We start from the raw sequence: 15,814 nt of genomic DNA on the forward strand, positions 1-15,814 counted from the left end.
TGACGTCCCTTTCTATAGTTTATAGTATAGTTTCTTCCAGCTTACTGGAAAGATTTTTGATTGTGACTTGGGGGTCCAGTCCTATTGGTCAAGTAGTCTCCCCTGTATACACGCTCTCTCTGAGAAGGCTCCATTGTATTCCATTCCTGGGATAGTGGATTCTCTTTAATGGGCCATCAGCGTGTCTGGCTATTCCATGGTTGTACCTTAAAGGCCTGGCTGTGGGTGTTTCTAGCCTCACAACATATTTCAGTAACACACACAGCAAAACTTCATAACTTCACATACTATGATAGCACATACCATCCAACAGGATATTAATGTTCAACAGATCAAGACTTTAAATTATACCTCACAAGGCATACTTTGTACAAAGCATATAATTATATGTCAGTGGTGAATATCGGGGTTCTGGGGTGTTGTTTTGAGGTACAGAGTACCACAGTTTTACTTTTGGCCATCATAACATCCCATGACAATGAGTTCCACAGGTTAGTTGCATGTTGTGTGGAAAAAAATATTTCCTCTTGTTTCTACTCAATCTGTTGCCTATTAATTTCATTAGGTGACCCCTGGTTTTGGTATTGTGGAAAGGTTAATAATGCTTCTCTATCTACTTTTTCCACACTATTCGTGATTTTATAGATCTCTATCATATCCCCACTTAGTCATCTCTTTTCTAAGCCTAACGGCCCTACTCTTTTTAGACTCTCCTTGTATGGAAGCCATTTCATACCCTTGATTATCTTTGTGGCCTCTCTCTTAACCTTTTCCAGTTCCACTATACCTTTTTTGAGATGAGGTGACCAGAATTAGATACAGTATTCAAGGTGAAGGCGCATAATTGATTTATATAGTGGTACTGTGATTTTTTCCCTTCATTTTCTATTGCTTTCCTATTTGATCCTAACATACTGTTAGCATAATTATTGGTTAAAAATGCTAAGGGCATGTGACTATCTCTTGGGGTGGTCTCTTGAGGGGCCTCAGCTTCTTCTGACTGAAAAATCCCTCTGTAGTTTGCTCTTAGGACAGTTCTTGGACCCTCACCTTCAATTAAGCCTGTCAGCCCTTTGCTTTTTGGGCTTGCTGCCGTCTCTGTCTCCTAGCTGTTTTCTTGGAGGTAGCCTGGTGCAGGGCTGTTGCCACCTTGTTATCCCAGGTCTTTCTGCCTCCCTTTCCTTCTGTGCATGCTCCTCTTTGTAGCAGGCCCTGTTTCCTTTTATTGGTTGAAGCTATGGGTGCCTGCCTCCATAACTGACAGCTCTGGCAGCTGCATGGGGTTGTTGTGATCAAGCTGTTTGCTTGTAAACAGGAGAGAGACTTCTCCCCCTTCTGCCTGTGTTCAGCATGGGATTTGTAGATCCCATTACAGAGCATAATTAACATTTATTGGGAACAAGCTACATAGACATGAGCTGTGCTAACTTTTAAATTCTAACAATGCACCTGACTTAACCAGTGGCTTCTCATTTACTCAACTGCTCCTGCTATTCTAGTCCTGAACCTTTCTTGAAAGGATGCTTTGCAGTGTTTGATCCAATGTCCATACAGTGGTGAAAGTGTGATGTGAATTTGTATGTACTTGGTACTAGGCCACCAAATTCAGTTGCACTTGTGACTCTCAAAGGATTTTAAATAGCTGTCCTAAGAGGACAATCTAGTGCAGAAAAAACACTTTCACCAATAACACAGATATTTTGCGAGATGGTGCGGATTCCTTCCAGTTTTTGTCATGTATCTGCAATAGCTTTTTCAGAAGCCAAAGACTCAATATGTTAATTAGGCAGAGACTGAAACTTGTAAGCAATGCTATTTATCAGAACAGATTATCCGAACATGGGAGAAAGTACGAGCTCACTAGCTGTGCAGATGTTGGCAGCTGGGGTAGAAACGTTAACTTAAATTCCACAAACTACTTACTTGAAGGCCAGATGTTTCTGAAGCTTGAATGAGATTAAAACTGTTAAGAAGTCACACAATTAAAAAAAACTTTGATGCTTCATATGTGGTATAATATTATATAGCTATATATGGCACACAGTAGAGAAGGATTCTGAAGGCACATTACAGGCTTAACTAAGGTCCAAATTATATGTAAGGATCACTTTCACCCACCACTGAAATGCATCCAGATTTGGAGTAAAACATGGCACCTGTTTAATGGTACACAGCAACACTTCACAGTGGCTTAAGACAAAAAGGAAGGAATATCATTTCAATTTGAAACGGGATGGAGGATTTAGATGGGTAAATTACATCATACCTTAGTTGGAGTTTTGGTCAGGATACCAGTGTAAACAGTCCTACGGTTGAGACTAGTGCTGCGGAACTTCAGTGACCAGAAGTCTTCAGGATCTTAGTTTTACTTGTGGTGTGAAAGAATCAAGGCTAATTTTCCTCCAGGAGGCCTTCAGTTCACCTCTGTCAGCCACATCTATGACTGATATGTTTCTCACCCTGTTTCTTTGCTAGATAACCTCAACTTGATTCTGGGAAATGACTTGCAGACATGTCCTCTGTTACCTGTAGAGTACTTGTGCCCCAGATTTAGGGGCTAGAATGTTGAGCAAGTTTCTGGCTGGTGAGACTAGAAGAGGAGAATTACACCTTTGTCAGATTTCTCTCACAGCTAACCAACTAATTAATCCTAAAGCTAGGGGCAAATATGCTCCACTGTAGTTAAATTTATTTCTGGTTACTCATTGAAGTCCCTGTTGAGTGTTGTCTCTCTCTATCTCTTTGTATTTCTTTTGCACAGAGAAGGCCTTCTTGGCTAGTAAGGAAAAATTAGAGCAACATTGATTCATTTTAGAATCATTCATGAAGTTTCATTACACAATGTTTTTGATAGCTGTTCAATTCTATTCACAAGATCAACTCAGGTTATTCTCCTTAGCTTGTTTTTATAGATCTAAAGAGATTAGTTTGTTTAGGTTTAGGTTTTATTAGAGTAACTTAATTTAACCTTGCTAGGAAATGGAAGTGAACTTCCAAAGCAACTTATTGTCCATTGAATTTCCTTTTGTATTCAAGAGGACTTTTTGATGTTGGGCTACCAGAGGACCAGTTTGCAGTTGGTCACATCCATTTAGGGCTGTGGCTGTTCCTTTAACTCTAGGATGCGTGAGCTCTGGAAAAATTAGTACCCACGTTACAGCAACAGTAGCTAATCTATTAGTATAGACAGGAGCAGACATCACTATGTCATAACTTGCTGAGAGGTTTTTATGACACAGTAATAAAAACTCCTTAACATGTATATTCTTGCTACTACTACTGCAACTGCACATTGTTGGCAGCTGCTGTATCATGGGTACGAAGTTTTCTAGTGTAGACAAAGCCCTAGAGGAGATGGGTAATGTCTGACAAAGGGAAGTTTTAGGTGACTTCCTGCTGCTGCGGTTTGTTGATATCTGGACTTTCTGTTCAGTTTACCTCTCACACATGGATACTTTACTGTGCTTTTTTTTTTTTTTCTTAATAATGGTCCTCAATGTGGTCCTTTAGGGCAGTCTGCTAATAATGCTACAAGAAAGCTTCTGAAAGGGACATTTCTCTCTTCTCTCCCCCTCCCACTATGTACTAACAAAAACAAAACAAAAAACAACCCTAAATTATTATAGAATTACAAAGTATTTAGGGCTTTCAATTACAGTAGCTAAGAGCTTTTCAAACATTAATTAAGCCTTACAATACCCTTATGGAGGTAGGCAAGAGAAATGTCATCCACTTCACCCAGTGCTGAAACACATCCACTTCTGCTTGTTGCTGGGAAACCACCTGGTTTGGGGAAAATGCTCTGTTAGTTGTTGATACTGCCTCAGGGATGGCTTGTGCTCTCTTCCTAGGAGAGAATGGCTGCTCTGCTCTCAAAAGAAAATATACCAGAAAGAGCAAGCGTGCTCATTCTTCATGAGACTTAAAGGGACCATTTCTGCTTTTAACGAGCACCAGCTGTGTCCCACTGAGTACCAATGATTCTGACCCACTCCAGCTTGTTAGATCATTTTAGCTGAACATGTTTGGGGAAATTTTTAACACATGTGAATGTGGTGCAGACTGAAAAATAAGTGCAAATATGTGGTAAGACCAATCTAACCTCATTTATAGTTATATAAGACTATTTAAAGCAGGTCATCTGTGTGGAGCGAGAAAAGTGTGCCCTCATTTCCTGGCAGATATGGGATTTTTTTTTTAAATCACACATACTGAAGGAACTCTATCTCTAGAAAGAGGAGTATGCAATGAAGCTAAATATATCTCTTGTTCATTTTATTTGTCTCAGGATGCTTTAGTTGTAATCACTTTTCTGAGCTTAGTTTTTAGAAATTGTTTGAATGTTTTTGCATGTGATATGTTCTGTTTTCACATATTTAACATTAAATTGTTACTCATGATTTAATAATAGCAGTATATAAAATGCTTTTCATTTTTATAGCACTTTGTGAGCATTAATTAATCTACTTAATAATAAGAACATTTTGTCTTAATTGTTCTATGTGCAGATAAAATTTCAGTAGTTTCTTAGTCTCTTGCTGGGATTGAAGACTTCTATTTCCTGTATCTCCATATAATACATAGAGAAGTGCAATATACTTAAAATTTCCTCTGCTTTAAAAACATGACTGTTTTGTTCTGGTTGTTTTTAAAGGAGGTGGGGAGATGGATTTCCATATGTGGCTAATGATTTTGAGTGCCTCAGATTTTGAGTTCCTTATCTGAAACACCTTAACAAGGCCTGACTTTCAGAGGGTGAGGTGATTAATACTTCATGAAAATTGGTCTCCTCTAAGGTGTCTCACATAGTGCACCTCGAATATCTAGTCACTCCTGAAAATCTTGGCACATGGGGTGTTGGGTGGTGTAAGGGAGAGGACTGAAATATTTTTCCCTTTGCATTTTTTAACAAGAAGCCATATTATGCTGACAAGAAGTCAATGTTGCGAACAGTTTCAGTTTGAACACTGATCCTTTTGAAACCAGTTTAACTTCTGGGCTCTGGCAGTATTGGCACAGGCTCCTGCCAACAATGGAATTTGTACCAGGAGATCCAACATGTGAGTTCAAGAAGTTGGGATAACTGACTTTGGCTTTGCATTCAGTAACCGAATCCTGTTAATCCAGCTTCTCACTCGTTCCGCATTTACGCCTTTACAGGAGTACACAGAAGAAACTTGCTAATTCACAGTGAAAGGTCCAGTACAAATTGGCACATAAGCAGGTAATCATTCTAAGATTTAATGCGTACCAAAACAGACATTTACTCAGGTTTTATGCAGGGATTTAGATTGGGCTCTTAACGGTTAATTGTGTAGTATGAGTGTGGTGTAGGTGTTTTAATTCCTGTCACATTTAGAAATTTAACACACATGGTGGTTATCCATATGATGAATTTATCATGACCCTTACCCATCTCACCTATATTCAGTCCACTAATTAATTTCTACCAAGACTCTTTCCAAAGCTTCACATTTCTGAGTGGCTTTCAAAAAGTTGCTATTTTAAAAAATTAAAATGTTTCTCCTTACCTTCAAAATGTAGACCTCCCCACTGCCCTTCCCCCCCCCCCCCAAGTACTCGTAAATAAAATAATCTGCCTTGACAGGATATCATAAATCACCCAAACTAGAAATGGGAACAGTTTAGAATTGGGCATCTTCCCATTTCAAGTAGTACAAAGCATTTCCTTCTAGCCCTGGCTGATTGAGAGATTGGACCTTAACATTGACTTCTGAAAAAAACTTTTCGATAATTTTAACCTTTATTAGTTACTTTTCCTCTCCTCTAAGGACACTACAGATGACTCTGTCATTTGGCTTTACATGCAGGAGGATAAGAAAAATAGTCCTGATAAATTATAGAACTCTAACACTTCTAAAATGCCTTGATGACCGTGGGACTTCTTGGTCCCAACTAGCAGAAGGCCCAAGGGTGCATAGTTTTACAGGGATCCCCCGAGTCAGATATATGCATAATTTTTCCACTAAAGGGTGGCCTGTGAGGTGTCTGAGGGTCAGTAGCCCACTGGTGATTGTTATCATTGCAAAATGCATATATAAATAATATTTAAGGAGTTGTGTTTATTCTGAAAATTATGTTCGTAAGGCAGGTAACCAGGATGTGACATGTCTTGGACAAGTTCCTTCCAGGCAGAGGGTAACACACTTGTCTCCCTGTCTGGTTATTGTATATTGTATGTCTCACAACGTAGACCTGTTTGCATACTGATGCAGATGCTGATTCAGATTGCAAAATCTACAAGACAGGAGTATACAGGAAAAACCGCAGGCAGGAGGTGACCTGTTTATGAATAAGGACAATGGATTCTTCTGCTATGTCTGGGGGTGCAAACAGAAAAATCTAGATCCTTCACTGGGAAGCATGTCTTGTCTCATGAATGGAAGATCACAGCCAAGCCTTGCTGGAAGGACTTTGGGTGCACGTTGCTCTATAAGACATGAAAGTATCTAGTTAAGTAAATCTAAGTTCTAGAATGTGTGCTATGATTTTATTTTGAATGTAAAATTTGTTCCCAATACTACTACTTGCTGTCACTTAAATCTCTGTACCTTGTTATATAAACTTTTTCTTGTTTCACTGTACAGTAGAACCTTGGTTACGAACACCTTGGGAATGGAGGTTGTTCAAAACTCTGAAATGTTCATAACTCTGAACAAAACATTATGGTTGTTCTTTCAAAAGTTTACAACTGAACATTGGCTTAGTACAGCTTTGAAATTTTACTATGCAGAAGAAAAATGCTGCTTTCCCTTTATTTTTTAGTAGTTTAGGTTTAACACAGTACTTCAGGGGTTCTCAAGCTTCATTGCACCTCGACCCCCTTCTAACAACAAAGTTACTACATGATCTGGGGAATGGGGGGGCCTGAGCCCCGCCACTCCAGGTGTGGGTAGAGCTCAGGCTTCAGCCCTGGGGCCCGGCAAGTCTAATGCTGGCCTTAGCAATCCCATTAAAATGGGGTTGTGACCAACTTTGGGGTCCCAACCCACGGTTTGAGAATGCTGCAGTACTGTATTGTATTTGCTTTTTTTTTTTTTTTTTTTTTCTCTCGTCTCTGCTGCTGCCTGATTGCATACTTTCAGTTCCAAATGAGGTGTGTGGTTGTCTGGTTAGTTGCTAACTTTGGTGTTCGTAACTCTGACGTTCTTCGGTATGCATGTTGAAGTTACGTGTGTTGGAAGTGTAAGCAGTAAGCTAAGGTGTACTGCTTGTTTGGAAGCAGCAAATCTGTGAATACTGCAAGTGTCCAGTGGAGCAGGGAGATGCTTGTAGGGCTCAGGGGTTGGAGTATGTCTATTGTTAACCTGGATGAGAGTGAGTGGGCCCCGTGTAGGATTTAGAGGGGAGGGATTGTGTTGCCTGTGGCATTGAGTAGCTGACCTGTGGCAGGCACAGACAAGGCTCCCTTGTGCTAGGGCAGGTGGTAGCAAGGTACCTCACAACACTGAATGCCCTCTGGGAAGCGCCACAGGTTTTTATCTCTGTAAAATGTGGTGTAAGCAAAATATATATTCTGGTGTGGTATGATATAAATGCTTTATTGCCATGAGCTTGGGAGGCCTGCAGAAGCTCTTGTGAGTAACTTGTATTCCCTACACTCTTTCCAATGAAATCTTTATTCTATGTCTTCTTGTGTTTCTCCATGTCTCGTGTATTCAGTGCGAGTCTACAAAACAGTGGTTAGAAATACCTGTCACTGTTTCATTATAGTCGTAACTGTAATTGGTCTCTTAGTGGGAGCTGCCGTTCCATTGATACTTCCCAGCAGTAACTCTAGTCAAATAGGACAAAGGGAATACAGCTCCTTATTGAACACAGTTAAAATGAGGCAGTGTGTGTTTGTTTATATATGTAATCCTTCACATTGTAAGATTGCAAACTTTGTAGGAGGAAGCCCGTCCTCTTATTGCCTGTAAAGTGCCTACCATGCTTTTGATTTGTTTTGTTTTGTTCTTTAATTATGGTACTGCCTATGGTCCCCAGTTACGGCTTACAGCACTATTGTGTTAGGTGCTGTACAGGCACATTGCAAAAAGAGGGTCCCTGCCCTGGAGAGTTTTGTAGTCTAAGGATAAGAATATAGGGTAGGCAGTAGGTGTAGAAATGGTAAACTGATGGTGGGAGGATGTGGTAGCAATGAGAAAACATTGGTCAGCATGGTAATCAGCAATCAGTTTTGTGCTATAGAAATTTTCTTCTTTAGAAATGTATTCTGAGCTGCATTTTCTGTGTCCTATTCTATATCATCCTGCTGCCAGCATAACTGCCTCCCACCTATAGTGGTGTTTGAAAAATAATTATTCTTCCTTGTATTTAGATAATGATTTAAAATATCTCCTTTTCATATTGCAATTTCCCTTTATTAATTGGAAGCAAAGACCAAACTTAAAAACATTGTCAAGAAGTAATAGTTCATAGCTGTATTTTGAACTACAGTTTATAGCTGTATTTTATTATGAACATAATGATTATCTGAAAGAGTCTTAGCTACGGTATAGTTGATATGCCTGATTTCCAGTTGGAAGTAGAGTATATAGTAGTTGATTGAAGTAGAATTTTCACTATGATATACTGTACATCTGACATAATTTCATGATCTGTTGACTCCTATAAACCACAACAGGTGGCTTATGGTTAAAAAACAGCCAAATTTTCAGTTTCCTAAACATTGAGTTGGGTAAGTGACCCATGTTGCTATTAACTTTTTCTAATGAAAATATCAGTTTCATAAATGGCTTCCAAAGGCAAAATCTCTTTTGCATTTTTTAAATCTTCTTCTGGAAGGATATGGCTTTTTACAAGTGATTCTCTGCTATTACAAGAAGAGTGTTTGGGATATCTTTAGAGATTGAAACAGTGAAGTTTAAATGTTCAAGTAGTAATTATTTGGAGACAAACTTGAAGTGTATTTAAAGCTTTTCCAAATATTACTTGCAGGCAGATAAATATACAGCATTTCTGTTATCAGGCCATTCTCCAGAGACATGTATTTTTCCTGAACAGGAACTGTCAATCATACTCCTCCGGCCCTGCTGTAGTTCGACACCTATATTACTAGCTGTTCCCTTCCATTGAATGACATGTGGGTTCTGTGTGTCCCAGCCGATTGATGCAGGGTGAGGTTGATTTCGTCTGTTTCAGGAATTACAGGTTATACTATAGACATCATTACTCAAAAAGAATTCATGTCCATTGTTAAGTGTGAAATTAATCAAAAGGAAGGAAAATGGTATGACATAAAGTTGTATAAAATGTTTTGCTTATTGTTAGGGAATAAACAAGCTTTTACGATTCTTGTTTAATAAATGGATTATGCTATACAATTTATAGTGATGTGGCCATTCAGCACCATGATGCCAGATTGTTCCCTGGGAGGATAAATTATTATTGTATCAGTAAAAATTGCTAAAAGCAGACCATAGAAATGTGGTTCTAATTTATGTTGTTACTGGGAGCAAGATGGTGGATGCATACTTGTTTCCAATCTAAGTCCTTACACTTGCGTCTAAACAGTTGTTTTCTCTATTTACAAGCTATCAAATTCCAAACTAGGTTGTTCTGTGTTCCCTTGTAATGACATGCAGTATGGGAATGCATCATACTTAGAGAAAAAAACAATATTATAATTATACTTTGCAGATTTGATTTTTTTTGTAATTTTGATGGGTAATATCAGTGTTTATTTTAAGTATTTTAAAAATATTTTTTATCGATTTTAAAGTGTAACAGTTATGGGAAATTATGCAGGGTCAGACTAATTATTTAGAGTAACAGCCGTGTTAGTCTGTATTCGCAAAAAGAAAAGGAGTACTTGTGGCACCTTAGAGACTGACCAATTTATTTGAGCATGAGCTTTCGTGAGCTACAGCTCACTTTGAAGTGAGCTGTAGCTCACGAAAGCTCATGCTCAAATAAATTGGTCAGTCTCTAAGGTGCCACAAGTACTCCTTTTCTTTTTACTAATTATTTAACAGACACTGAGATTCCAAACAAAAAAGCTTTATAACTGTTAAAATACACATTGTCAACATCTTATGTCAAAACATACACCGTAAATATCCTTAAATCAAACTCTAATAAGCTGTCAAGCAGTATTCTTACTTTGCCTATCTGTAAATTTCAGTTATCAATGGAAAGATTTTTTTTCTGTCTGTTTGCATGTGTTTGGTGAAATTGATGTTTACTGACATTTACCGATAAAAATCAAATCCTTCCAAGCATAATTATCATTATAACAAACTTATCACAGTCCTTGTTTAGCTGTTGAAGGATATGCTTTTGTTATTGAAGTGTAGCTATAATTATATCAGCAGTAACACAACAATAACCTTATTTTAAACAAATACTTAATATTGAAATAGGCATATAATGTTGAATGAATCATAGTCCCTCTCATGCAACTGAGGGCTTGTCTACATGGCTCTGCAGTTAGGACTACAGGGGTATGCCGATTGTTAATTGCATTATATATAACTGAAATTGCTCCATAAATCAGCCAATGAGCTAGGTAAATTTGCACATCAGGATCTTTGGGTAGAGGAGATTATGAAGCCACCGTTAATTTTATTGCAGGCATTTGATTGGAAACCACTGTCACATATTTGTGCTTAATGCCATTCCCATGTATATGGAGCTAACACCACATGAATAATTCTTGCTACAGGTGCTTTATTCGATCAAACAGCTTCCAACCGGACAGAGCTGCAAAGATCCAAAGTCCATTACAGGATCGTGTGTGTTGGGGGGTTATTTTCTAACGTGTTGAAGTTCAACATTTTGATCCTCTGGCAATAGTTTTAAATTATTTTAAACCTTCCGACTTCCTTATGTGGACTTTTTTATGCTACGCTTGTCACCATGGTGGTCACTCCCCTTTTATTTCCTTCCTCTGCTTAGAATAATGCTACTCTTAACTGATCTGTTAGCCGAGTGCATCTTGGAACACCATTCTCCTCCCTAATGTTAAGAATCCACTCTCATGAATTCCTTCCTGGGGTTTTTCTTCTGGTGTAGATCTGAGCGAGAGCCTATCACACAGTGTTGATGAAGTCACAGATTTGTAACTAGTACTAAGCTGCTCCTAGACGGTGTTTTTCTCCAGAACAACTTTAACACCCAACCACTAATGTTTGTTTTCAAGGTGAAGACCATGGAAACTATTAGTATATGCTTGGGTAAATGTTTTTTGTAACTTGACTGGCTTGACTTAGTATTAAAGAACATTTCTATTTTATAAAATATTTTATCAACGTTCTAATATTGCCAGTTGGAAAAGGATTTAGAGTCATGAAAACTTTAGTTAGTGCTTCACAGTTGTTAGAACAAAGATATTTTTATGGAGCCTTTTTTGTCTGCCAAAAAGTTATTCTAACTTCAAATGGGCTAATAATTGATGGAATTTGATCATAACAAATAAGCTAGCGCTACTTCAGAAATGCCGTAGAGATGTTTAAATGTTTGCTCAGTCAGGTGCTGTAGCTATTAACTTCTTTAAAGAAATACATTTCAGGACTATGCAACAAGGAAACTGTTTTCTGGTCTGCTGTTACATGAAAAACCTCTTTTAAATGGTGACTATTCCGTTTTGAACTGACAGGGCAAGGCACAAGTGTGAAAAGACACATACCTTTCCTATGTTGTTGGTAGAGAAGCAAATTCCAATCAATAACATCTCATCCTGAGATGGGTAAATAGCAATACACAGAGCCGTACAGTAGATAGTCATGTCACCACCGCCCATTCACAGTTTGTCAAACCCTGAGCAGTAACTAAAAGCTAGAAGATTGCTGGAAGTCATATTTCAGCTTGGAGCTCTGGGTAGTATTTTTTTTTTTTTTTTTTTTTGATAAAATAAAAATCTTAAACAATTTTAATTTTAGAAAATTGACTAGCTGGTCTAAAATATTTTAACTTGGTTCTTTATAATTAAAAAAAATAATTAAAATTAGTGTTCAAGTGTTAATAGTCCTCATTGCTGACGCATGTAATTTCTACCACCCAACAAGTAAACCCTTTTAGATGCATCTTGTGTTGTCCATTTCCAATGACACTCACATTTAAGTTATTTAGTTAAATTCAAATTACAAAATTGATTTTATTGAATCTTCTCCCAATATAAGGGCTTGTCTAGACTGGCAATTTACAGTGCTGCAACTTTCTCGCTCAGGGGTGTGAAAAAACACCCCCCTGAGCACAGCGAGTTTCAGCGCTGTAAAGCGCCAGTGTAAACAGGTGCCCCAGCACTGGGAGCCAGGCCTCTCGTGGAGGTGGGTTTTTCAGAGCACTGGGAGAGCTCTCTCCCAGCACTGCCCTGCGACCACACAAGCCACGTTAAAGCTCTGCTGCGGCAGTGTTTTTAGCGTTGCCATGTAGACTAGCCCTCAGGCAGAAAGAGCCTGGCAACTTTGGAATGGAGGGCGCGCAATATATCAGGTCTGAATTAATGTTGAGTTTAAAACACTTTTGATCTGTGTTTCTCAGATATTGAGAACAGATATAACATGCAATGAAAGTGAGCAATGTGGGGATCTGCAAACATATTAATGCCACAGGTTTTTTTGCTGGTTGGCTCGTTTATTTTTTTAGGGTGGGGTTTTGTTGGGATGGGATCAGACAAAGGAAACAAGAGAGGGCATTAAAGGGAGGAGGTAAGGAAAAAGGAGAGAACATGGAGACGGTTGAGTGTTGTCCAGGTTGAATAGACTGAGGGAGGGGCAGGAGGCAGCTGGAGTGAACACAGTTCTGGGTCCCAGGAGGTGTTGCGGGGGGGAAAAGTGTTATACCAATAAAATAAAAACCAGCAGAATCTTATTAAAGGGAAAAAGGCAAAATACCACATTTATTGTGAATACAGAAAGAATCATAATAAGCAGTTATAGCTATAACATTCCATTCAATCTCATATTTATTCACACATTCATTCATACACACACACGCACACACACACACAGGTTCTGCAAGGTTGTTATCATAGTAAGCAGTTAGTTATAGCTATAACATTCCATTCAATCTCATATTCACACACACACACACACACACACACACACACACACACGTTCTGCAAACTTGTTATCATAGTTACCAGCCTTAGAGTTGCTCATGCCAAGGCACTGGCCAGGTGGCCTGGACATGAGGAGGGAGCAGGGCCTTGTCAGATGCTCATCTGATGCTCCTGGAAGTTGGTTTGCAAAATCAGACCCCAAAGTTCTCACTTTTTAGAGTCTATTTTTATAGGAATTTCTTCCTATGCCAGTCTATGGGAATTGCTTCATCATGCTGTTGCTGAATCAATCAGCAGATAGCACATTCCTGACGGCTCCAAGATGTTATCTTGTTCTTTGGTTCTCCCACTCTTGAGGCTGTTGGGTGGATTCCAGTCTGCCCTCCGGGGATCCTCTGATTATTTCCACTTGACACCTTCTTCAGCTGATGGACACTGGATTCTTAGGCTGGCACCTCCCTGATCATTCAGTTATTATCACACCAAGCATCCATCCACAAACATCCTCTATCTCTATTTTAATCACAATTGTTAATACAACAAAAGGGCGGGGAGTTTCTGGGTGCTGTTTCTGTTGTTACAGAGTATTGTTTTGAGTCTCTCTCTCTGTGAATTGCTTTGAGTACAGACTCTATCTTAGAATGTACTAACACAATTAGCAGCTTACAAGTTTCATGCATAGAGGGAGAGAAACAGTACCGAAAACCAAGAGACCTCTGAATTAGTAATACCCTGGAATTTAAACTATGGGGAATCAAACTCATTTGTGATTTTAATACAGAACTTCTTTAATATGATCCAACAAAAGGAGGGGATAACCCTGGCTACTTTGCCGCTCTCTCTGGTATGGCTGTACCTTCTTCAGCTGCTTGTCTGCCCCTCCTAGTACTTAGCACATGTTCTCAAGATGGGGGTGGTAAATATGTTCTTTAGGGAACAAGTTCTTTAGCATCAAGATTTTCAGCTATTTCTTCACAATGTTTAAAATGATCCTTCTAATTTGTGAAAAGTCTTCCCTGTTAATAGAGCTGGCTTGCAGATTGGATTAACAGTTAGCTGAATGGATCATTTTGAGAGACAGGAAGTTGCCTGCCCCTAAAGCTGTGATTGACATAAGTATAACTTAGTCATGGGCATATGAGAAAGTGACAAACAGGCTACAGAGCAGGACATATACAGAGGCCATAGTGATAATTCCAAATACAAGAGATTTAATGTTGCATAGCAAAGAGTTGGACAAGGTATTGTCTAAGTACTGTCAGTCAAAGCCCTTTCCTTGCCCGCTAGATTTTTGTCGTAAACAGACTTAAGTCTTTTGTCCACATAGCTCATAAATGTCACTGCAAAACAGTTCTAAATAATACTTGGATGATGATGATGATGATGATATGTTTGTAGGAGGAAGGTTGTGTTTAGTAGAGGTTTTCTATAGTTTGTTACATTGCATGTTTCATTTTGGCAACATATTTGTCAATAAATAATTAATCCCCAAAAATGTCATGGCTCTGGATAATTGAGCTCTCCATCCTGTTTTTTAAAGTTGACTGTTTTCTTACAGACACAAAGAACAGTGTTCTTCCTATCAGCACCGTTTCGCATCTTCTTGCCTTTGTACTTGCCAGCATGTTCCTTCAGGGAATTATGTTGCTGGAGGACAAGAGCAGGACCATTCATAAGACTTACAAAGTTTATATAAAATTTCAATTTAAAAGAAAAGGAGTACTTGTGGCACCTTAGAGACTAAGCAATTTATTTGAGCATAAGCTTTCGTGAGCTACAGCTCACTTCATCGGATGCATACTGTGGAAACTGCAGAAAACATTATATACACAGAGACCATGAAACAATACCTCCTCCCACCCCACTCTCCTGCTGGTAATAGCTTATCTAAAGTGATCACTCTCCTTACAATGTGTATGATAATCAAGTTGGGCCATTTCCAGCACAAATCCAGGTTTTCTCACCCTCTGCCCCCCCCCCCCCTCCCAACTCACTCTCCTGCTGGAGAGTGGGGTGGGAGGAGGTATTGTTTCATGGTCTCTGTGTATATAATGTCTTCTGCAGTTTCCACAGTATGCATCCGATGAAGTGAGCTGTAGCTCACGAAAGCTTATGCTCAAATAAATTGCTTAGTCTCTAAGGTGCCACAAGTACTCCTTTTCTTTTTGCGAATACAGACTAACATGGCTGTTACTCTGAAACCTGTCAATTTAAATGAGTCTATAGGTTTTGCAATGTCATTTAGACCAAAAACAGGAGCAGAGTCTATTCAGTCTAATACTAAGAACAAGTTTCTCTGGATTTGTCATTTTGCAGGGCAGATTAAATATACTGAAGATCTAAAACTACCAGAAATTGATTTTTTTTTTTTTAATGTTTGACTTCAGTGGGATTGTTAACATGCATAGATGTTTGCAGGATCAGGGCCCTAATGAGCCGATATGCAGCAAATCAATCTATTGCATAATGACAGGTTTCAGAGTAGCAGCTGTGTTAGTCTGTATTTGCAAAAAGAAAAGGAGTACTTGTGGCACCTTAGAGACTAACAAATTTATTTGAGCATAAGCCGATGCATCCAATGGAGTGAGCTGTAGCTCACGAAAGCTTATGCTCAAATAAATGTATTAGTCTCTAAGGTGCCACAAGTACTTCTTTTCTTTTTGCAAATCAATCTAGTTATTGGAAGATGGGATATGACACAAAGTTGATGGGGAAACAAATTTTATTGTCAAGTTTCAGTGTCCTGTATTGTATTATGGCTATTTTTAGAACCCCTGGAGCCGGATGGCA

General features: G+C 38.8%; 1 protein-coding gene across 4 annotated transcripts in view; it reads left to right on the forward strand.

The window, feature by feature from the left end:
• MGAT5 (alpha-1,6-mannosylglycoprotein 6-beta-N-acetylglucosaminyltransferase) overlaps positions 1 to 15,814 on the forward strand; it is a 232,371-nt gene that overhangs the window by 26,326 nt on the left and 190,231 nt on the right. The window lies entirely within an intron of this gene.

This window comes from Caretta caretta, chromosome 11 (assembly GCF_965140235.1).
Source record: "Caretta caretta isolate rCarCar2 chromosome 11, rCarCar1.hap1, whole genome shotgun sequence".
Taxonomy (NCBI): Eukaryota; Metazoa; Chordata; order Testudines; family Cheloniidae; genus Caretta; species Caretta caretta.